Genomic DNA, 25,907 nt, shown 5'->3' on the forward strand with positions numbered 1-25,907 from the left:
AGGCGGCCATACCTACTTTTGCAAAATTCTTGCAGAATGAGCTACAGGAATCCGATCAAGGAAATTTTTGAGTCTAACATAGATTTCACAGCCTAGTAGGACTAACGGGGGAATCTAGGAAAAATTGGTTCGGGAAGTTTGGGTATAGATATCCAAGGTAGGCTAAAACCACCTCATTTCCACTTGTGGCCTTTGCAGAGAGAGCTTTTCGACCTCTTTCGTGCGTCTTTTCCGGAGTCTACAGTTGCCTGTTTTCAGCACCATCTCACACGAGACATGAGAGGTAAGTTCTTACTCATCAATGATCCATTTTGTACGGCCGGTAGCTAGTCTAAACCCCTAGAAAAAACCCTAGAAATCGAGTAGTGCACCAAGACCTACGACCAAAAACTGACCATAGTGGCCTGTCAGCTCAACCAAATCGGATGGGATTTTAACTGTAGCATGCCCTAACATAATAGAACCTTTCTATATCATCAGTTGACCATTCAACAGGGGTCGAGGGGGTCCCCAGTAGAAAAGCTAGGTTTTTGGCAGATGCCAGAATTCCGATCTGACTCCACAGACAGCTTGCCCATGAGGTTCATATACAATGTATATGATTGGTTTTGTGAAATCAATCAAGCAAAGCCCTCGAAAAGCAAAAAATGGCTCAAAGGCTACAAAGCGTCAAATTTGACATACGGGGTCAAACTGACTCCAAATGAGCCAGAATTGGACGAGTTGCTTCATGACTATGTTGCAGACAAGTCCAAAGCCTCAAAATTGACTGACCAACTCAACAGGCAGTGTAGTCACAAAAATCGGTGATTTCAGAGTCGACAAAGCACAAAGTGATGCCGGCATACCAACTGGATCCAGATTTCACAGTCGACAAAGCATAGAGCTGTTCTTTTGAAAGATATGCTACCTGCATACCAACTGGATCCAGATTCAATCAAAGCCGCCAAGGCAGCATATCTTTCAAAAGAACAGCTAGAAAAGTATCACACTACAGTGTTCATCGGCACATTTAAGAGTGAGGAGGGACATCAGGTAGAGTTGCAACTTCTACCAAAAGAAGTGTATGATGTTGCCGCGAAACCTGAGACTAAAGAAGCCAACCGCAGGCTAGGACTCAGATATTTCTATGAACAGGAGCCGTGCAGTGTGGATTTTCAAAAAGCTTACGAGCTTTTATCCACGATTAAGGAAGATGGAACTACCCAGATTTCTGACCCTCAGGGGAACAAAGTTAAAGTGGTGATAACAAAGGAAATAGTGGCAGAAGCACTCAGACTGCCCATAGAAGGAATGACGATGAGGGCAAGGGACCATAAAACGGCAGGTACTTTCACCAAAGAAACCGCTGCAGCCACCTTTGCAGACCTAATTCACAAGCAGATGGAAGAGCCAGTCAGGTTATACCACCAACACTTCCACTTCCTGGCTAAGAGGCCACCAAGATATACCACGCGAAATCATGTGGCTTTCACGCAAGTCCTCAAGTCAACAACCAGGAAACCGGTGGACCATGCACAATATGTCTTGATCACTCTGAAAGGAACAAAGAAAGAAGGAAAGATTACTTACCTGGGTGCACCAGAGCTATTGACAAGAATTGCATACCATGCCATCGGCATGGCCGACAACCTACCACATGCCCCATACCAAAACACTTGGATAGTGTTTGGTCGTGTCGAATTTCGTCCTATGCATGTACAAGAGTGGCATTGCCTACGGGTACAACGCCTGCGAGGTCTCCCATCACGGCCGCTTCGACACCTAGGGGTGCGGCAGAGGCGGGTACGTCCTCATCTCTGCAGCACAGGCGCACTCGCCAATCTCGCCGACTGTCAGGTGGAGGTGGTGGTTGCTGTGGAAGAGGGTCCACAGATGCTTCGACCCCTCCTCGCTCACGACCCCCATCCTACCCAGGCACACCTCTCGACACACCTCTTGGCACACCTCGGACACCTTGAGGGGTACACGATCCTAGTGCCTCCAAGCTCTGTACTATACGGGCAGATGGTTCTGTTGACATGGATAGAGTCGGGACTGACATGAGACAGCGGATTCGCCATCTTGAGGAGCTGCAGTTTTCGACCAGCATTCTGACACCTTGGCTTGAGCAGAATGAGGACAAAGTCAGTTATATAGTGGAGACCATCATGAGAGAGTACCAGCCTGCTCCGAGTTCAAAGGTTGTTCCAAGGAGGTGGATCAAGGATGTTGCACGGGACACCCTGAAACATCGACGAGATGCAGCTCGGCAGGCTTTCAAGATCGGCTCGCCGAAGCCTTCGGGCATCCCACACGAGACGTGGCAGCAGATCATGGAGGATGAGTGGACATCGGATACGTGGTTCAGACAGCAGCATCAGGCCGCGCAGATACGACAGATGACTAGGGGGACATCTCATCTTGGCAGCGGAGGCTTCGACACCTTTTTCTATGAGTTTGTGAGTTTCTAATTCAATCCTAGCTATGGCGTTTTCTAAAACGTGATGAATCATGTATTCTTATTACTTTGATTTTTGTATAAACGCAGAATCTTGTGATGCATTGAGCCCCGACACGCCAGGAGGAGATAGATGGATATCGCAGAGGTATCTATGAAGTATTGAATGATCTTGATGCTTCAGGAGAGCCTGTAGACTGGGGGGCCTTAGAGTCTCGCTGATCGCTTGAGGTGAGACGTTAATATGTGTGAGTTGATTTAATTAAATAAGTATATGTGAAGTAATATCAATACTAATTTTGTGACTTGTCCTATGTGCAGGTTGTGACGCCTAGTCATCAGTGGATTTCATATATATGCTTTGTGAGACATAGACACGCTTCTGTGTCTCTTTTTTGTATAGACATATATGGTTATGGTTATTGTTCAGACAGTTATTGTTTTCCTTATGGTTATGGTTATTGTCATTGTCATTGTATAGACATGGTTATTTCTCCTATTCTTGTATAGACATGGTTATGGTTCTTGTTTTATTTATGGTTATGTTTAACTTTCTGGTTATGCTTATGGTTATTGTTAATTTTGTTTATGGTTATGGTTATCTGCATTATGGTTTTGATCAAAGTGGTTATGGCCGGTTATGGTTTTAATTTGGTTATGATTTTGCACAAATTAAGTTCGTTATGGTTATGGTTTTAAGTTGGTACGGTTATGGTTTTGCACAAAGTTCATTTCATTTCTTTCATTGGCCTTAAATCTCATGTGAGATCCTACATGGATAGCATGTAGGAGGCGTATACATGATATGGTTTTTTTTTTAAAGTTTATGTAAAAACGAAGGGAACTCTGGCAAAATTTTTGCGGGAGCACGGTTGATTTTGGTGCTGCTCGCTTTCTTGGGCAGAGGACAGGCAGTCTTGCTGTGGCTGTGTCCATCTTTTCACTGGGCAGAGGCCAGGCTGCCTGTCCTCTGCCCAAGGAAAAAAAATTTTGTTATGGTCGCGCTATGTGCGTCGCTAAGCCCGTCAAAATACGCGTCAATAATATTACCTTTCAACGCGTATATCAACGCATATAACGACAATTTTGTAGGGACGCGTATATCAACGGGCTTTTCGACGGGATGCATCTAAACCTGCGTTGAAGGTCCCCTTTTTTGTTGTAGTGATTATGGATACTGCAGGTGGGTCAATAGAACCACAATGTCTGATCCTTTCTTTTATGAATAATAAAGACTATGTGCAGTTATAGTCTTCTTTGCAAAGTATGACAAACATGGTCAAAATACAATTTGTTGGTGCATTCCACAATGTGAAGTATTTGGATTTTACTGGTGCTATAGAATTCTTCACCACACTTGTGTTCTTGAGCAAGGGATATGCCTTTAAGGAACTTATTAGTTCTTCAAATCCAGGGACACAATCCATAATACTAGATGCAGGACACCTTGATCTAGATTTTGGAAGTGAGTCAATTGTCAGATGTCGAACTTCTACAACTCAAGAAGGAGTTCACAATCAAGCAATGCATTCAGAAGTATTGCAAACAAGATTTCAAGCTTATTGACATATTTAGTGATGGCTACATAACAGAGTTGGGACTCAAGCAAAAAAGGGAAGTGTTATGCCTTGTGGACAGTATTGACGACCAAAGAAAGCTTAAAACAAGACTTTTGAGCTTTGCAAATTATCATGACGATGTCAAAAAAGGGGCAAAACTTCAAAGTGATCAATTAGATCAACCCATTGATGACCATGGAGTATCAAATACAGTAGGAGCATCAACAAGTGAGACACCCATATCAGTTATGAACTTTTTGAACCTTGAAGTAAGTATGAGCTAAGCTTCTATACCCACTTGTCATGTAATTAAGCTATTTATTTTGAATAAGTTTGATATCTTTTTTTTAAACATGTAATGATAGTTTCATCATGTATATTGTCAAGTATATTAATCATTGATTTAAGATCTTTGACTTTATTTTTGCTCAAAAGTATCATGCATTGAACCTTTTCTTAATAGTATAAAATTGTAAGAAAAATAAATCATTACTTATTACATCAATGATTTGACATAACATATCTACTTTTAAAAAGATTCAATGTAAATTGGCATACAAAAAATTGATTCTTTACTATGTTGAAGTGATACTTCATGACATATAAAACTTAACTAAAACATATAGTCTACAATGTTTGACATTTTTTAACCAAAATATGTTAAACAATTTTTTATTGCAGACTCAAAAATGATAAGAGATTTTAAAAGACAATGTCTTTCACATTATGTGTGGCATGATGATCCTCTTGATATAGAAAATTCTCCCATGATGATCCTCTTCAAGTACGAGCTTCAAATATACAAGGAGTTCGTTATGGGCTTTTTGTGCATACACATCTTCAAAAGGGTATGACTATTCTCCATTATAGTGGTGAGAAGTATTTCCATGAGATTTAAAAGAAGTTATGCAAGACATCTCCAAGGGCAGTACTCACTTCTGGAGGATCCAAATATCAATTGTGTGGACAATGAGATATATATTGTTGGTGACATAGAAGATGGAAAGTTGATAGGATATATAAAAAGTACTCATGGATTAATTATGAGCCCATTGGCAAATATATGTTATACTTTTGATCCCAATTTTCCACCTTGGCATAAAGCTACCACAACACACATTATCTTGGATAAATGTAGCTATGTTTGTGTTGAAACCCTACACCACATACAAAGTGGTGAAGAGCTTCTTATAAAATATGAATTACATGACATCACTCAAATCTCATGATAAAGTCCCTTATATGAAAGTTATTGATAATCTATTTGAAACTGACTCATTATTGAATATGTATCATGATAAACGCCATGATTTTTTATGGCATTACCATGTTATGCAATGAATTTTCATACAAAAAACTGTTCCTAGAGTGATATCCATTGCATTTCACAAGATTTTTTGAGCTAGCATAATAATGCTCTATTTCAAAGTTCATGTATCATGTTAAACATAATTCATACAAGAATTTGTATCTCATTGTACACATTTTATTAGAGCATAAACTTATGCATCAGCAATTTATGCAATAATTTATTTTGAATACATTTTTTATTTCGTACCATTAAGAATATCCCAATAGTGGATTTTGGATGTACCAAACCCATGTAAAACTTGTTTAGAATAGCTAAATGTTAAGTAAAGGATTCACTTTTCCATGCATACCTTGCTTAAAGTTTCCATCCATACCTTGCTCCTCTCAAGAAATTTTTTATATTGGACAAAAGGCGGATCTAGGATGCACCCATATTTACACAATATTCTTTGAATGGAAAAGTACTAGTTTATTGAGTGCACCAACCACCCTTCCACGACTTGTTTGAAATGTTTGGTTTAAGATGCTACCACCTTCTACGACTTGTTTAGAATGGCCAAATGGTAGTTCTAAGTTTCACTCATTTGTCTTTTGATTACTTAAAAGAGCCAAATTATGGGTATAAATTTCATCTCCCCTTCTAATAGCTATCTAGAATGGCCAAGTAGTGAACCTCATATGCACATTTCCTTTAAAAATGTGTTTCAAATCGTGAATTCATGGTATATGAAGCATCTTGCCTTCTAAAACTTGTTAAGAATGGTTAACTCGTGGATCTAGGATGCACAAAAGCTTTTAGAATAGATTGTTTGGAATGGATTCCTCCACTAGTATGGATACATTTCCTTGCCCTATCTTTAAACCACAACGAGTGGAACCTTCATTGGTTCTGCGCACACAACCAACACAAACAGTTTGATTGTCAAGTACCATGTGCACTTTTTCAAGTCCATCCTAAAAATGAAAGAAGGCTAGAAAAATTGAAGCTTAAAACCACAATAGACATATTACAGTGGACTATAAGTTAGACAAGTGATGAAATTGACACCAAATAATCCATGATACTTTAGGTTGAACAAGTTGGAGATTGAGACTAAATAACCCATGATACTTGTGGTTGGGCATATTAGAAGCTTGAGAGAAATGAATCATTGAGACTAGGGATGATATCTTGAAGATAAGAGAGAAGCTTGTGGCCATGCAGTGTGTCTTTCTCTTTTTTTATGCTTCAATGGAGCTTATCTTGGACAAGTGGTGGAACTAGTGACTCTCTACACTTGAATGGGACATAGCTTGGACAAGTGGAGAACCTTATGGATCTCTATGCTTCAATAGAGCATAGATCTGGTAAGTGATGGATCTTATGGTCCCTTATGTTGGAATGAAGCATAGCTTGGACAATTGGTGGACCTTATGGCTCTCTATGATTCAATAGACCATAGATTGAACAAGTGGTGGACCTTGTGGATCTCTATGGTCAACTGTAGCTTAGCTTGGACAAGTGGTGGACCTTGTGGTTGTATATACTTCAATAGAGCATAGTTTGGACAAGTGGTAAACCTTATGGTCCTCTATGATGAATGGAGCATAGCTTGGACACATGGTGGAACTTATGTCTCTATATGTTTCAATAGAGCTTAGATTGATGGACGTTGTGTTTCTCTATGATTGAATAGAGTAGAGCTTGGACAAGTGGTGGAAGTCATGAATATCTATACTTTAGTAAATCATAGATTGGACAAGTGGTAGTGGCTATATGGTTCTCTATGCTTGAATGGATCATAGCTTGAAAAAGTGGTCGACCTTATGCTTGAATCATCCTCTATGATTGAATGGAGCATAGCTTGGACAAGTGGTAGAAATTATGGTTCCCTATGCTTCAATAGAGCCTAGATTTAGTGGTGGACCTTGTGGCTCTCTATGCTAAAATGGCATGTTGCTTGGACACGTGGTGGACCTTGCTACCTATGGTGGAATGGAGCATAGCTTGAGCAAGTGTTGGACTTAATGGCTCTCTACGCTTCAATAGAGCATAAATTGGATAAGTGTGGACCTTATGGTGCTCTATGCTTTAATGGAGCATAGCTTAGACAAGTGGTGGACCTTATGGATCTTTGTCTTTCATTAGAGCAAAGATTGGACACATGGTGAACCTTGTATACTTTCTATGCTTGAATGGGGTAGTTCCTTGGACAAGTGGTGGATCTTATGGATCTATACCCTTCACTAAATCATAGACTAGACAAGTGATAGACCTTGTGTTTTTCTATACTTGAATCAATATTAGCTTGGACAAGTGGTGGGTCTTGTGGCTCTTTATGCTTGAATGGAGCATAGATTGGATAAGTGGAGGTGGACCTCATGGCTCTCTATGCCTGAATAGAGCATAGAATGGGACCTTATGGTCATCTATTCTTGAATGGAACATAGCTTGGACAAGTGATGAACCTTATGTCTCTCTATGTTTCAATAGGGCATATATTATACAAGTGGTGGATCTTATGGTCCTCTATAACTCAATAGAGCCTAGCTTGGACAAGACGAATGGAAAGGTAGTGAATATAGGATGCATTTTTTCTCTTACACCACCATGTTTAGAATGGTCTTGTGATGGATCTTGAATGCACCAAACCTTACTTAATTTGTTTCAAAAGGGAAAGTACTAAATACAAGATGCACTTTTCCTTCTCACACCTTGCTCAAAGTGGCTTGGTGGTAGATTAAGATTTCCCTTACTCTTCAACAAGAACTTGAACTTCAAATCTCCAAATGATGCATCTAAGAAACAATATGTGTTCTATAGTTTTTCAGAATGGAAAAGTGGTAGATCTAAAATGCAACAAAGCTTCTATAAGTTGTTTAAAATGGTCACTTATCATGGATCAAGGATGTGATAACTGGTGAAAAATGTTTGTGGTGGCTTTAGAATACACTCACTCTGACAGAAGCCATTTAGATTGTCCAAGTGGTGGACCTTGGATGGATGGACACTTCAACAACTATGATTGAATCTTTGATTGAGCTAGTATCTACTCTTCCATGATTGATCTAGTATCTACCCTTCCATGAATTCTACATTGGCCAAGTGGTGGATCTAAGATGAGTACTAGTCTTCTAGAAATTGTTTTGATTCAATGTATAGGATGCACACCACCATTCAAAATGTCATTAGAATGACTTTGATTTTATTTAGGATGCATACTTCATTGCACAAACTATATTTGAGACGATGGTGGATTTAGGATGCATTTTCCCTTTCGCACTATGTTTAGAATGACCAAGTCGTGGATCTAGGATGCACCAGACCTTCTTAAATATTTTTTGAAAAATCCAAGCACTAAATAGAGGATGATGAGCTTTCCCTTCCAAAACTTGCTTAAGGTGGCCTGATTGTGGATTGAGAAGTTTCTTTCTCCCCTCCAAGAACTTGTCTAGATTGGCCAAGTGGTGAATCAAAGATGCACCCATCCTTACAAAACTTATTTAATAGTATTGATTGAATGGATAGTGTTACGAATATCTAGGATCTACGTGGGTTATAGCCTTAGTCTTTTTCAAGGACATAAGTAACAAAATTAAAATACTTAGATTTTGGATAGATTTATCCAAGTATTTTTTTCTTGCATAATAGACATGGAGGAGTAATATTTGAGAAAAAGTGATGATTATGTGGATGTCAATAATCATGTCACAATATCATGCTTGTTAATATGTCATCCTCTAGGAGGCTATTGTATAATCTTTCATTGTTTTTTGCTTAGATCCAAGGATTGAGGGTGGGATAGATAAGAAATGCTTCAATCCAACAGCGATTAATGAGATCCTTCCACATGTACCCATAAAGGTCTCACTTGAAGAATTGAATCCAATTACTGATACTCAAATGCAAATACCTGAGGCCTCTTTGCTGCATCTTTCATCAAAGGAAGCCATGGGTGAAAACTTTCAATCTAAAAAATGTGCAAGAGAGTGTTGTTGATGCACCTACTTTGGTTTCATCATATCTCAACAAATCCATGTTGACAATAATATTGGACTTAAATGGTCTACTATTGAAACAAAGTCAACAACCATCATCAATTCATGAATCAATTCAATATGATTCACTAAGGCCTATTGTGTTCGGCCAGGGTGCATCCACTATTTAAAGACCATATTGAAGAGATTCAATGTTGGGATTTGGTCAACAGCTAGAGAAGCTAATGTTTACCAGATGTTGAGAACACTTCAAAGCACTACAGAGGAGATATTGCCATTTTTTGTAGTTTGGTCTCAAGAATCTTGCTATGTTCCCGACGGCGTGAAATTATTTAGACCCAAGTTCCAACTATGTTTAAGCCATTGGCAAAAATATATACATGCTTTGAATGTGATCCATGCATAAAAATTCTTGTTGATGACTCTCCATACAACTGTTGTGTTCATCTACAAATAATTATGTAACATTTAATGGCATAGTAACTTGTGTGTAGCGGAAAATAGCATAGACATAGTGAGCATTTCATTAAAATAGATTCCTAATGAGCATAGAAAGATTGATTGGGTGGAGAGAGCAATAGAAAGCATAACACCTACTTATATAGGCATGAACAATACTTCAAAAGAGAGATAAATTAAGCTATTGACAACAATTGAGGACCGGATTTATATGGAGCCAGTCCCCCCCTCAAAAAGACTTTGTATTATAGGTTCCCCCATCAAGAGAGACATTTTACAATACAATTCTTTGTGTTCCTTCAATAACTAGCTAGTGCAATGAAGATGGAAGCTTCAAGCACTAAGCAAAACACTTATAAAACACAACATCAATTCCCTCATGGCGGTCTTAGACCCAAGACCTCACACACCTTCAAAGATGGTGAGAACTAGTGGGGTATGAGAGTAGATTGAGAGGAAGGAGTAGTCTTACGAGAAAGATGTACATCTCCTCACATAATCACTCATATTAGCATAGCATAGCTTAGTAATTAGCATGATAGAGGAGGTGATCATGCATTGAAGCTTGGATCTTGGTTAAATTTGCATCACAAAGCCAAGAGTTGTTGGTGTAGGCCTCCCTTCTCACAAGCTTGGAGTGGGTAATAAGCTTTCCATTAAAGCTTGAGAAGGAGAGAGAGAGAGAGAGAGAGAGTCTTCTTGCTTCACACATGAGCTAGTGTGAGTGTGTGTGCAATTATGACTTGAGAAATTCAGCCCCCTCTTTCTCTTGGTCGACCCCTCTTGCTAATTACTCTTGCTAGCACCTCATTGGACCTCTCCCAGCTTAGCCAATGAAAGTTAAGTAGCATAAGAGATAGCCTTCTGACATGTGTCCCCCTTTCCCATTTTGTGAGAGCTTTAGGTAATTAATTAATGCAACTAAACTCTCATTGGACCCCTTTGTCTCCTGGCCAATAGGAATCAGGCAAGCCAAATGGGTTGTTGAATGCTCATTGGACCCCTTGGGAGACTGCCCAATAGTCTTCTAGAGAGCTTACTTCTTATTGGTTATTTTATTAAGTGTTTTTAAATTAATTAAAATAGATTTACTCTAGCCTAATTCTCATTGGTCCACCTCTATGGTCATCCAATAGGATTTGAGTACACCTTGGGGGCAACTGGGCTAGCGAGCTGACATGTGTCCACTATGCCCTTTGCGTAAAGGGGCTTGCATGAGTGTGTGTGTGTGTGTGTGTGTGTGTGTGTGAGTGTGTGTGTGTGTGTGTGTGTGTGTGTGTGTGTGTGTGTGTGTGTGTGTGTGTGTGTGTGTGTGTGTGTGTGTGTGTGTGTGTTTCTCTCAAACTGGTCTAAGGAGTTGACATGTGTCCACTATGCCCTTTGTGTAAAGGGGCTTGCATGAGGAAACCTGGAAATGGACAAAACCTGGAAATGGACACTACTACTTGCAGCTTTCAAATGTTTTTCTTTTTGATAACCATTCTAAGAACTTGTTACTTATCAAAAACCCAAAATATATTGAGTAGGTGCAATTGCACCTACTTGTTGAAAACCGTTGGATGTCCTATTACTACCATGTTATTGACTTCGTTTAGAAACCATATGATTCCAAGGTATATATGTAATACTATATAGTCGAGTATAAGGAGTCTAAGTAATCAACTATTTGATCAAAGAATTTTTAGTCCGCTGCTCAAAATAAAAAGATTAGCAACCTTCAAAAAGGTCATCAATTAACACCCTCAATTTCAGAATCGATGATTGAAAAAGTATGCAAAAAAACCATCAGAACCAGCTAAGTTACCAGTATTTAAATTAGAATATTGACTATGCAAAAATATCAAAGCCAACGAAGTTTCTGGTATCACCTCACTCCTCCAACATCAGCCTAAGTCAACCATCATAAGATTGACTTACGGTTTAAAAAGATAAACATATATCATTAACTGTGATTAGTGGAGGTTTCTCGGCAACATACCCAGATTAACCATCTTAGCTCAATTTTCTAAAACCATTTAGACTGTAAATGATGAACTGAGTAGGTGCAATAGCACCTACCTGAAGGTTGCAGTTGAACTGTAGATGTTGGTTGTATGTCAATTTGACACTAGTCCTGTATGTCTGAGAAACTGGGGTACTAATTATAATTGCTCCTACCGAGTTAGATGTGTGTGTAAATTTGTGTAGAGACACTCAAAAATTGTCAGAAAGTGTACCTGTATTTCTGTGTGTGTTTGTGTGTGTGTGTGTGTGTGTGTGTGTGTGTGTGTGTGTGTGTGTGTGTGTGTGTGTGTGTGTGTGTGTGTGTGTGTGTGTGTGTGTGTGTGTGTGTGTGTGTGTGTGTGTGTGTGAGTGAGAGCCCATCTCTATGGATGGCATGATCCATGGTAGGCGAAGATGAAGTCATGTGAGTATGCATGTGGGTATGAAGTACAATTAACTTCTGAGTAAATGTGTGTGCAGGTATAAGTCTGAACGGTGAGGCTCTTTGTCCAAGACCAGACCCATTCTCTAAACCTTGAAGGTTATGTGTATAATAGAGGTCATTCTAAAAGATGTAGGCATGAACCCATGTCCAAAACTAACATCGGCCTAAAGCACCAAAAAGGGAATCTGTCAGCCAAGGGTTTAACCAACGACTTGTCAGCTAGATGTGTGTGTGTGTGTGTGTGTGTGTGTGTGTGTGTGTGTGTGTGTGTGTGTGTGTGTGTGTGTGTGTGTGTGTGTGTGTGTGTGTGTGTGTGTGTGTGTGTGTGTGTGTGTGTGTGGCCCTCCCCCATCCCAGAGGAGAGATCCACCTGATGGAGGATGGTCCACGAAGTGGACCAATCCCCCACCGATTGTAGTAAATGCTTTCTAAAAATTTATATGTTTTATAGCTCAATCCCTTGTACGGTATTAAAAAGGTTTAGATGCGAGACTACTCATTTGTAATGTGTTTCAACAGAACATAGATGTAAGTACACCCAATTGTTGTATGATTAAGGGTTCCTCCAGGGAGGAGAGTAAGGTATTATGAGAACTACATACCTGATATTTCTTGATTTGGTTGATGTCACTCCAAATTTGTGGATTATGTCGTGAAGTTGGTTACTACACAATACTCCGATCCTGCAAGAAGATAAAGAAAACTTGAAAATCCACTCCTGCTTGAGGGTGGTCAATGTTTATAGTATATAGATTATATGTAGACATGTAGATGCTTGACCAATTTTGGAGCTGAGATCCCCAACCCATCCCTTTGGATTAGGTGGATCGAGCTAATAATAATGTAACTTGTGTTAAAGAGTAAGCAATCCAATTCTTAGGATATAAATACCCATATCCTGACAAAAACCATTTGATTGAAGTCAGGATAAATTGAAGTAGCTATATTATTATCTGATATATTATCTAATTCAAAATTCTAAGTATGGCACTAGTCCGACCAAAGACTAGTAGGGAAATTGTGTGTGTATGTTTAAGCATGAAAAATCCCCTCATATTTGAACCATACTTAGACAATTGTATTAAATAATATATTAAATAACAATATTTTAAAACAAGATGTCATAAACCTTAGTTATCATTTCATATACACCAATACATCATTCTGTATCTAATGGATAATACAAACATTTAGATTAAAAATTTGATCTTTGATCACTACAATATAATATCCTAGTGTTGTATCTTATGTGCCCATCCTTTGGGATGAGCTTCCACAATATCTACATGTAGAAGGATCCATATGGTACATTAGACAATCTTCCGTTACTGTTGCAGTTTTCGTTGTAATCCCAAGGAAAGAATCTCTTACCTACCACCATCCAAGAAACACAAGCCTGTCAGAACTAGCATTACTTGGGAAGACAGGTGTCAACGACTCCCTCCCCTTGTTAATGGTGTCAAAAGTTACAACACAAACTACCAACATAACAAAGATCTAATATCAAGTTTGAGCCATTTATTTATGCTAATGTTTACTTCTTTTAATTCTAGAAAAAATTGGACAACATCTCCTTTGTAAATAGGATCAATTTTCAAAAGTCCAGTCGACTACCATCTCTTCTGAGACCCCCACTTGAGGATTAAGGCTCTTTTAATTGAACGAATTTCAAAGTAAAACATTTGTGTTTAAAAATTATGCACTTATCCAAGAGCATCAAAAAGTACTTTGTAATTGTGTCGAAGTCACCACTATATACTTACCTTCATCAGAAGTGATTTCCTGCATACAAAGATAGAAGTACATGTCTATAAGACCATATTGCTAGGTGCATGTTTAAGTTGGATAGCATACTTTTTACATACAGATTGTATTTCAAAAGTTCCAGTCATTACCACTTCCTCAAAGATCCTTACCAAAGGCATAAGCATATTTATATAATTTGATTGAGCTCGAAAGATCGATAATATCTTAAGCTATTTAAGTAAAAATCCAAAAATAACGTGACCTGTGTAAACTAAATCTGAGTGTCGACTTACAATCCATGGAGGTAGCACAATGTGTAGCTTGAAAGCTTCCCTCACACCAAGAGTGAAGCTCACAAAGTGGTTGCTACACCTAAGTCTCTCCTCACGCATAGAGTGTTGGGGTGCTATGTGAGATATTGGAGGTTGTTTTACAAGAAGGAGAGGGGACTATTTATAGGTTGGAGACCCCTCATTAAGATTATTGAAAATCCTAATTTACAAGCTAACAAATCAAGATTATGATTTTTTTTGAATATCAAAACATTGCGGGCCTTCTTTGTCTACTTGAGTAATGGATGTGGGCTCAAAAGAGAGCATTATTGATGGTAGATAAGGTGAAAGTAGAGTTTTAAGAAAGGGGAGAGAGAGAGAGAGAGAGAGAGAGAGAGAGAGAGAGAGAGAGAGTTACTATGCACATGTCTTGAGGTGAGGTGTCTTTTATGGTTAGGTCGATGGCTATTTTGTGTTAGTATGTTAGTGGTTAGTGTTAGTAATCACTAGAAAGTTAATGATATATTTACAATGGGTAGAATGGGGTGGATGGTTGAATGAAGTGAGGAAATCCTTGTGATGGTGAAGCTTGAAGAAGTTTTTGACTTACTTGTGTAGGTTCTCAAAATGACTATCGATTTTTTTTTTTGTCTTCTCTTCTTTACACCACCGCCGCCAAGGTTGATTATCGTGATGAAAATGGTAATTTGGTTGCTGAGATCTCTTGATTTGCAGAGTTTAAGCATGGTTTACATGTTGAATTCTATGTATATAGATAAGGGGTAAGTAGGAAGTGTACTTTGGAAGTAATAGAGAGAGGCATAGAGATGGTGTATGTTCATGGAGAGCTCATATGAGAGCTATGGGAGTAAGAGGGGAGGGGGAGGTGAATGGTGAAGAAGGTGAGAGAAACCATTGAAGGTGCAGGTTTTAGTGAGGGATGGAGAGGAATGTATGTGTGTGTGTGTGTGTGTGTGTGTGTGTTTAAGCATGAAAAATCCCCTCATATTTGAACCATACTTAGACAATTGTATTAAATAATATATTAAATAACAATATTTTAAAACAAGATGTCATAAACCTTAGTTATCATTTCATATACACCAATACATCATTCTGTATCTAATGGATAATACAAACATTTAGATCAAAAATTTGATCTTTGATCACTACAATATAATATCCTAGTGTTGTATCTTATGTGCCCATCCTTTGGGATGAGCTTCCACAATATCTACATGTAGAAGGATCCATATGGTACATTAGACAATCTTCCGTTACTGTTGCAGTTTTCGTTGTAATCCCAAGGAAAGAATCTCTTACCTACCACCATCCAAGAAACACAAGCCTGTCAGAACTAGCATTACTTGGGAAGACAGGTGTCAACGACTCCCTCCCCTTGTTATTGGTGTCAAAAGTTACAACACAAACTACCAACATAACAAAGATCTAATATCAAGTTTGAGCCATTTATTTATGCTAATGTTTACTTCTTTTAATTCTAGAAAAAATTGGACAACATCTCCTTTGTAAATAGGATCAATTTTCAAAAGTCCAGTCGACTACCATCTCTTCTGAGACCCCCACTTGAGGATTAAGGCTCTTTTAATTGAACGAATTTCAAAGTAAAACATTTGTGTTTAAAAATTATGCACTTATCCAAGAGCATCAAAAAGTACTTTGTAATTGTGTCGAAGTCACCACTATATACTTACCTTCATCAGAAGTGATTTCCTGCATACAAAGATAGAAGTACATGTCTATAAGACCATATTGCTAGGTGCATGTTTAAGTTGGATAGCATACTACTTACATACAGATTGTATTTCAAAAGTTCCAGTCATTACCACTTCCTCAAAGATCCTTACCAAAGGCATAAGCATATTTATATAATTTGATTGAGCTCGAAAGATCGATAATATCTTAAGTTGTTTAAGTAAAAATCCAAAAATAACGTGACCTGTGTAAACTAAATCCGAGTGTCGACTTACAATCCATGGAGGTAGCACAATGGAAGTTGTATGCATTATACAAGGTGGATGTTTAATTTCTTATGTAAAGTCAGCCTATAAAGTCTACAATCATTATTAAAATAGAAGAGAGGTACATCACTCTAGCTTCTGGTATTAAAGAACTCTAACAGAAAAAATTCGGCAACATCTCCTTTGTAAAATGGACAATATTTCAAGTTTCCAATCAATGCCTATCTCTATTGAGACCCTCACTTGAGGTTTAAGGCTCTAGCAACCAATACATATGTGTTATTTTCAAGTCAAAAAATCCATCATGCCAAACTCTGAAGTCTACAAACAAATCTTTTTATGATGCAGTAAACTAGCTATGTATGTCCAATCATCAGTTAAACTAGTCCTGAACAATCAACAAAGCTCAATGGTCATACCTATTATGCTAATGATAGTCATTCCACATCCATACATTTATTATTACTTTTGCCAAGTTCCCAGAGCAAGCAAATATCTCTGTGATAAGATACATACATAAAAAATAGCCAATGCTTAAAGGGTAATTTAGACCAATCAGATCACCCCAATGATTAACTCCAAGTCTAAAGGGTAATTTAGACCAATCAGATCACCCCATTTCTATATTGCAACTTTGAGTGCCAAACCCCAAATATAATCCGATACATAAAATTTAGTGTCGACTTTCAGTAACCAAATGACGAACGTAGTTAGCAACCCAGGTAGATATCAGTGCCAATGGATCCCCAACTCAGGTCTATCAACTCAGGCAAACTCACATTAGTGAATAGAAATCAAGAAACTTCAAATTATGCTAAGTACAAAACCTGGAAATGGACACTACTACTTGCAGCTTTCAAATGTTTTTCTTTTCGATAACCATTCTAAGAACTTGTTACTTATCAAAAACCCAAAATATATTGAGTAGGTGCAACTGCACCTACCTGTATGTCGATATTTTTCCTTTCCGAAGTAGGCAAGGTTTAGTTGAAAACCGTTGGATGTCCTATTACTACCATGTTATTGACTTCGTTTAGAAACTATATGATTCCAAGGTATATATGTAATACTATATAGTCGAGTATAAGGAGTCTAAGTAATGAACTATTTGATCAAAGAATTTTTAGTCCGCTGCTCAAAATAAAAAGATCCGCAACCTTCAAAAAGGTCATCAATTAACACCCTCATTTTCAGAATCGATGATTGAAAAAGTATGCAAAAAAACCATCAGAACCAGCTAAGTTACCAGTATTTAAATTAGAATATTGACTATGCAAAAATATCAAAGCCAACGAAGTTTCTGGTATCACCTCACTCCTCCAACATCAGCCTAAGTCAACCATCATAAGATTGACTTACGGTTTAAAAAGATAAACATATATCATTAACTATGATTAGTGGAGGTTTCTCGACAGCATACCTAGATTAACCATCTTAGCTCAATTTTCTAAAACCATTTAGACTGTAAATGATGAACTAAGTAGGTGCAATAGCACCTACCTAAATGTTGCGGTTGAACTGTAGATGTTGGTTGTATGTCAATTTGGTCAATCCAATTAGCACTCACATAGGGAAGCTGATCCTCATCATGCACCAATAGTTGGCCAAGTTAGGCTATTTCCTGCAGTATCAAAGCTCGTCCCCATAGAGAATTGATCAATGTGTTTGTGTGTGAGTTTTGTGAGCGAGATAGAGATAGAGAGATCTATCATACTACACCATATTCTCCTGCTAGGAAATCTACGCAATGTGTGTGTGAGTGTGTGTGGCTGTGGAGCGCATGCAAGGGAAGATGAAGAAGGTGTTTAACAAATGAAAATTGTACCTGTTTGAAATCCTTGCAGGTTGAATGTGGAGCACGCCCAAGATAATGTACATATGAGTGTGTAATTGGAAGTTCCAGCTTGCCCACCTGTGTGTGATTTAGGAGTAAACAGAGTGCGTATGTGTGTATGTAGAGTGCTCGTACCATGTTGCCAAAACCCTCGCAGAAGGTCCTCTACTTGCCAAGTGAGTGTGTGTGTGTGTGTGTGTGTGTGTGTGTGTGTGTGTGTGTGTGTGTGTGTGTGTGTGTGTGTGTGTGTGTGTGTGTGTGTGTGTGTGTGTGTGTGTGTGTGTGTGTGTGTGTGTGTGTGTGTGTGTGTGTGTGTTGAACGATCCGCATGCCTCAATTTTGAGCCATTTAGCGTGAGCAGAGATGACAGCATGTGAATTCCTTGAGGCCGGGTAAGCTAGGAGAAAGTGAAATGCATCCAGATCCTAAGCGCCACGTAGGAGTCATTTATGCATAAGTAAAGAGATAGGGTATCCACCAAAACTCGGCACCTACTACACATGTGCAAGTGATGAAGGCATTCACATGTCCTTACTCAAGGGCAGGTACTGTGAACAAACCTAGTTAACCACAACAAACAAAAGGGGATCTTCATCGGATGTTTTCACACAGATGAAGTGGGGTTATCAGATGTGAATTCCTCTAGAAGCCCGGTGAGAAAAGTGTGTAAGTTGTAGTAGGTTAAAGTTAGGAGGGCTTTGTCCACGACCATGTGATACGGAAATACTGAAGAGGAAACGGGTAGTTCGGTGTGAATATAAGTCAGGTGCAATCTTGCACCATTGAGAAAGTTGCGACACTAGTCCTGTATGTCTGAGAAACTGGGGGACTAATTATAATTGCTCCTACCCAGTTAGATGTGTGTGTAAGTTTGTGTAGAGACACTCAAAAATTGTCAGAAAGTGTACCTGTATTTGTGTGTGTGTGTGTGTGTGTGTGTGTGTGTGTGTGTGTGTGTGTGTGTGTGTGTGTGTGTGTGTGTGTGTGTGTGTGTGTGTGTGTGTGTGTGTGTGTGTGTGTGTGTGTGTGTGTGTGAGTGAGAGCCCATCTCTATGGATGGCATGATCCATGGTAGGCGAAGATGAATTCATGTGAGTATGCATGTGGGTATGAAGTACGATTAACTTCTGAGTAAATGTGTGTGCAGGTATAAGTCTGAACGGTGAGGCTCTTTGTCTAAGACCAGACCCATTCTCTAAACCTTGAAGGTTATGTGTATAATAGAGGTCATTCTAAAAGATGTAGGCATGAACCCATGTCCAAGACTGACATCGGCCTAAAGCACCAAAAAGGGAATCTGTCAACCAAGGGTTAACCAACGACTTGTCAGCTAGATAAGTGTGTGTGTGTGTCTGTGTGTGTGTGTGTGTGTGTGTGTGTGTGTGTGTGTGTGTGTGTGTGTGTGTGTGTGTGTGTGTGTGTGTGTGTCTCATCCCTATCAAAAGGGCTCGCCCCCTCCTATATAGGAGTTTGCATTGAATGTTTTTGTACACACAAAGCATCCAATTTAAATAAGCTTAACCATTGGACACAACCTTTGATTTTTGGAACCTTAGCATTTTGGAAGTCTTAATGGGCTAAACCTTAGGGTCTTTGAAGCCCATTGTTACACATTGCTCTTTTGAAGATGCGCCCCCCTTTGGTTCCCTATTTTCTGTAACATTTAATGGCCTAAAATCTTATGTGTAGCGGAAATTAGCATGAACATAGTGGGCATTTCATTAGAATAGATTCCTAATGAGAATTACAAGAGTGCTTGGGTGGAGAGAGCAACAAAAAGCATAACACCTAGTTAGATAGCATCGACAATACTTTCAAAAGAGAGAGATATTAAGCTATTGACAACAGTTGAGGGCCGGATTTGCATGGAGCCGGTCCCCCCTCCAAAAGGCTTTGTATTATGGTTTCTCCCATCAAGAGAGACATTGTACAATACAATTCTTTGTGTTCCTTCAAGACTAGCTAGTGCAATGAAGATGGAAGCTTCATACACCAAGCAAAACACTTAATCAAACACAACTTGAATTATCCCCGTTCTCAGACCCAAGACCTCACACACCTTCGAAGATGGTGAGAGCTAGCAAGGTATGAGAGTAGATTGAGAGGAAAAAGAAGTATCTTACGAGAAAGATGTACATCTCCTCACATAATCACTCATATTAGCATAGCTTAGCTTAGTAATTAGCTTGGTAGAGAAGATGAGCATGCATTGAAGCTTGGCTCTTGGTTGGATTTGCATCCACATGCCAAGAGAGTGTTGATGTAGGCTTCTATCTCACAAGCTTGGAGTAGGTGATGAGCTCTCCATTAAAGCTTGGGAGGAGATAGAGTATTCTTCCTTCACACATGGTCAAGTGTGAGTGTGTGTGTGTCAATGCCAAGCAAAAATCATCCCCCCCTCTCTCTTGGGCGAGCCCTAGCTGCTAAATAGGTCTGGCTTTTGCCTCATTGGACCTCCCCAGGTCAAGCCAATAGGAATTAAGCAGCATAAGTGATAGCCTTCTGACATGTGTCCCCCTTTCCCCTTTTGTGAGAGCTTCAGGTAATTAAATAATTAAACTAAACTCTCATTGGACCCCTTTGCCTCCTGGCCAATAGGAATCAGGCAAGCCATGGGGCTCATGAATGCTCATTGGACCCCTTGGGAGACTGCCCAATAGTCTTCTAGGAGACTTAATTCTCATTGGTTTCTTTTATTAAATGTTTTTAAATTAATTAAACTAGATTTACTCTAGCTTAATTCTCATTGGTCCACTTCAAGGGTCTTCCAATAGGAATTGGGCACACCTTGTGGGCATCTGGCCTAGGGAGCTGACATGTGTCCCTCATTCCCTTTGTGTAAAGGGAGCCTGTGTGTGTGTGTGTGGCTTTCTCTCTCATCTCCTACCTTTGGGGCTCGCCCCCTCCCATGTAGGGATGTGCAAAGACTTTTAGGGCACACACTAAGCATCCAATTTTCCCTAGGGTTGACCTTTGGACACAACCTTTGAATTTTGGAACCTTAGCATTTTGGAAGTCTTAATGGGCTGAACCTTAGGGTCTTTTTGGCCCATTGTTTCACATGGCTCTTTTGCAGATGGCCCCCCCTTTGGATCCCTATTTTCCCTCCTTTGGATCCCTACTGTGGCCTGGTCTGCTAGCTTAACCAATATTCTAGCTTTTTCTCCTTGGCACTTCCCCACATTAAATGATCAGTTTAATATGAGAAAATCATTTAGGAGAATTAGATATTGATTATTATGACATTACCTCTCTCTTGAAATCATAGTCGTCCTCGACTATGGTGTAGAGAAGATAAAGCATATGCATGAGTCCTTTTCTTAGCGGGTAGAGGATCCCTATGTTACCCTACGACATCATTCCATAATGGATGACTAGTCCATTTGGCGCTTGAGAGCCTGAGGCTGCCGCAAGCATGTCTGCACATTAGTCCTATCAGTCTTTCATAGTAGAGTGACAAGCTCTACTTGGTGTTTGGGAGACGTCGTCTCCGCAAACTTGATCTAAGCATGCATACTACTTCATTTTTGTGCACAAATAAAGAAAAAGAGAGTCTTATAAGACAAAAATTTTTGTTCATTTTTAACATTTTGTACATTTGCTTACTCTTGGGAAGCATTGTAAGCATTGACAAGGTTTAGGTTATCCTTTAATTGTATGCCTTGCATCCATCTAGCATCTTCAAAAGGATAATTCTTAAACTTAATAAGATATCGTCGGATAGTCTTACAGCCTCTTAATACCTTGTCTTCATGTCGGAGAATGGACTCGGGCTGCAGCACCTCCTCGTGGTCCTCGATCTCCGGTGGGTCTTCAATAGTTGGTTCTTGAGGTGGCTCTCCTTTGTAAGGCTTTAAGAGGCTCACATGAAAAGCATTGTGTATGAGCCAATGATTGGGCAACTTAAGTTGATAGGCCAGCTCATTGATTGGCCTAAGAATCTGGAAGGGACCATAGTACCTTTTTGCTAGTTTAGCATAGTACTTTTGGTGGCCCGTAGGATTCTTGCCCGTCGTGTGCCTTAATCGAGCCTTGGGAAACTTTAACAAGACCCAATCGTTTTCTTTAAAGGCTTGGGCTCTTCTGTGCTTGTCAGCAGCAGCCTTTTGCCTTTGCTGTGAGATAGAGATAGCATCCTTAATCTTTTGGAAAGATTCTTGTAGGTCTCGGCTATACTCATCTGCAGCGAAGATCTTCCCATGTACCTTAAGTAGCAAGGGACTTTTTGATCTTCCCTCAATTACCTCGAAAGGTGCTTTTCCTGTGGAAGTATGTACAGTGTTATTGTAAGCATACTCTACTAAAGGTAAGTACTTCTCCCATTGAGATCTTTGATCTACTTCCGTTACATAGGCTTTTAGTAGATCAAGAATGGTTAGGTTAGCTATTTCACTTTGGCCATCAGTTTGTGGATGATAGGCCGAAGAGAAGTTTAGCCTTGTTCCTAAATTCTCAAAGAGACCCTTCCAGAAATTACTGGTCATTCTAGGATCTCTATCCGACACTATGGACATTGGCAAGCCATGGTACTTGAAAATTTGTGAAATGAAGAGGGTTGCCATTTGATGGGCTTTGATAGTCTTTTTGACAGGTATAAAATGAGCTTGTTTACTGAACCTGTCTACTATTGTCCATATTCCCGTATTCCCATGGATAGACTTAGGCAATCCAAAGATAAAATCCATGGATATGCTCTCCCAAGGTGAATTAGGGATTGGCAAGGGTTGAAGCAATCCAAGTTGCTTCCCTCTATCAAATTTTGTCTTTTGACATACCACACATTTGGAAACATACTCGTGTATGTTCACTCTCATGGTAGGCCAATAGAAATATGTTTCAATTCCCTTTAGGGTAGACTGAATCCCTCTATGCCCCGCATATGGGGGAGCATGAGATTCATACATTACTTTCTCACGTAGTGAGTTAGTAACGCATAGTCTATTGCCATAGAGAAGATAACCATCTTGTAAAGTAAATGGTTCTTCTTTCTTCCCTAATGCAAGGGCTGAAATCACATCTCTAAAATCGGGATCAATAGCATACTCATCTATCATTGAAGATAGATCATTGTGAGTTGCTATAGAAACCGCATTCACTCTCGGTCGTCTTGAGAGTGCATCGGCTACTTGATTATGCTTGCCAGCAATGTGAGCAATATGAAAATGAAATTGTGAAAGGAAATTTGCCCACCTCATTTGTTTGTCGGAGAGCTTGGTCTGCGTCATGAAGTACTTAAGACTTTGGTGATCCGTTCGCAGAATGAAAGGAGTCCCCAATAAATAGTGCTTCCATGAGTCTAAGGCATGTAGAACTGCAAGGAGTTCTTTTTCGTATATGCCTAGAGCTTGCTCAACAGGGTCGAGCCTTCGACTCTCATAGCCTATGGCGTGCCCTTCTTGGAGCAAAACAGCCCCAAGGCAATCACCACAAGCATCACATTGGACCTCAAATGGTTTTGAGAGATTCGGTAGTGTAAGCACAGGTTGAGAGATAAGCTTTTCTTTAAGCTTTTCGAAAGCATTGTTCTCCTTAGCAGACCACGTATACCTAACATTTTTCTTTGTTAGGTCATGTAATGGTCCCGCAATTTGTGAGAACTTTTCTATGAAGCGTCTATAGTATGCACACATACCTATAAAGCTTCTTAGTTCATGAAGATTCCTTGGTTTAGGCCATCCTTTTATTACCTCTAACTTAGATGGATCCATTTCGATTCCATCTTGAGAGATAATGTGACCTAAATATTGAATCTCTTGCAAGAAAAATTCACTTTTATTTCGATTAACATAAAGTTTATTCTCTCTTAAAACTTGAAATATTACCTGGAGGTGTTGCTTGTGTTCCTCCAATGAATTAGAGTAGATGATAATATCATCAAAGAACACTCCAGTGAAGGTTCGATGAGGCCTGCACAGCTTCTCCATCAAGCGGTTGAATGTGGCTGGTGCATTAGTCAAGCCAAAAGGCATGACAATGTATTCGTAAAGACCAAATGTAGTACGAAATGCGGTCTTTACAATGTCTTGATCAACTATCCTTATCTGATGATAGCCACTTTTTAGGTCAATCCTACTGAAGTAGGTCGATCCTTGTAGCTTATCAAATAGGTCTTCTACCTGTGGAACGGGAAACCTATTCTTGATAGTGATCCTATTTAGTGCTCTATAGTCGACACACATATGATATGTGCCGTCTTTCTTTTGCACTAATAGCACAGGTGAGCAAAATGGAGATGAGCTAGGCCTAACCATGCCCTTCTCAACTAACTCATGCACTTGCCGCATAATCTCCTCTTGTTGAGCTTGAGAAACTCTATAAGGAGGTTTGTTAGGCGGTGAACTTCCTTGAAGAAGTTCAATTGCATGGTCGTCATTACCTCGTTTAGGAGGTAGCTCACAAGGGATGTCGTCAATAAAGACATCTTGAAACCCCTTGAGAAAATTGGATAACTCTAATTCCTTTTGGTTGCTTTTATTTTCTTTTGCTAAAGCATTAGGTTCATTTTGAGAATCTTTAACAAAAATCATGTACACGGAAATAGAGCTCTTTATTGACTTGTTGAAAGCTGGTGTATGTACAATGGGGATGGTGTTACCCATCTCCTTAGCATCTATATACATGTCCTTTTCCCTGAACTTAAAGGAGATTCTCCTTTCAGGAAATTTAACATGGGCAGCCAGGCGGTCAAACCATGGTGCCCCTAGGATTACATCCTCATGCTTGAGAGGAGAGATAAAGAAGTCCTCTTTGTCCACATAGCCTTGGACATGAAGCCTCAATTTCCCGATTAAGGGAGTGACTGAAGCTTCTTGCCCCTTGAAGGCACTGTCTGCGGGTAGGATATCTCCCATCTCGTAGGATTGTATGCCTAGCTTGGTGGCTAACTCCATAGATATGAAATTGTGAGTATAACCAGGGTCAAAGAGAATAAAAGCATCATGTTCTCTTACCTTTCCCCAAGCATGGCATAGAGGAGATCCTTTGTGGTGAGTTTGATGAATCTCCTCCTCTTGGATTTCAACCAAAGAAGCTCTAGGAGGATCTTGGCGGTTGTTCTTTTGGGGACAAGCGCGGTACGCATGCCCTTGTTCGCCGCACTTGAAACACCGGTTATCTTTACGATAACGCTCAAGCTCTTCAGGAGAGAGTTTATTCTTTCCTTTGTAAACTCCCTTCTCTTTAGCTTTGTTGGAATTGCCCTTAGGAGACTTTTGGACATTGTCCTTCCCCTTAGGCTCATTGGAACCCTTGTTTTCCGGGGGCTTATTATTTCTTTTAACCCCCCGTTTGGAAATTGATTCGCGAGGCCACCATAGTATGGTGTATTACCGCCGATATGGTACGTGGCCTTTGGGAGTTGACATACTCCGCCATTTCTTCGGTTAAGCCCGCACAAAATTGTTGCTTTTGCTCTCCAAAATCCAACTTTTTGAAGACAGTAGCTTTGAGTTGTAGGTCCCAAAACTTGTCTACATATTTGTGGATGGATTCATTGGGAGAGAGCTTTAAGCTTCGTTATTCGGTGAGTACTTTGTCTTTGGCATCGGTGGCCAAAAACTGCTTCATAATGGAAGCTCTTAAAGCCTTCCATGTTCGTGGAGCTTCACCGTTGGCTCGTAGGCTAGACCACCATTGTCTGGCGGACTTTTGAAAGTGCATAGCTACATGGCGTAGCTTAGAGGACTCCGTGAAGCCCTCATCTCCAAACGCCGCATCGAATTGTTGGATAAAGGCCAAAACTTTGTCTGTAGCACCGAAGGTGCCATCATAGGTAAGGAAAGAGATGCTCTTCCCTCCCTCTTTGAATTTCTTCAGCTTGGACGACCTCTTCCATGCGGCATAGGATTTCCTATGGCCTCTTCTTTTCGATGGTTCAAAAGTTGCACCATCACTTTCTT

At 39.6% G+C, this 25,907-nt stretch overlaps 1 pseudogene; it reads left to right on the plus strand.

Moving 5' to 3' along the window:
* Positions 1-3,715: 3,715 nt before the first annotated feature.
* LOC147460750 (uncharacterized) lies at positions 3,716-4,283 on the plus strand (annotated as a pseudogene).
* The last annotated feature ends 21,624 nt before the right edge of the window (positions 4,284-25,907 follow it).

This window comes from Adiantum capillus-veneris, chromosome 3 (genome assembly GCF_014529385.1).
Source record: "Adiantum capillus-veneris isolate H3 chromosome 3, ASM1452938v2, whole genome shotgun sequence".
Taxonomy (NCBI): Eukaryota; Viridiplantae; Streptophyta; class Polypodiopsida; order Polypodiales; family Pteridaceae; genus Adiantum; species Adiantum capillus-veneris.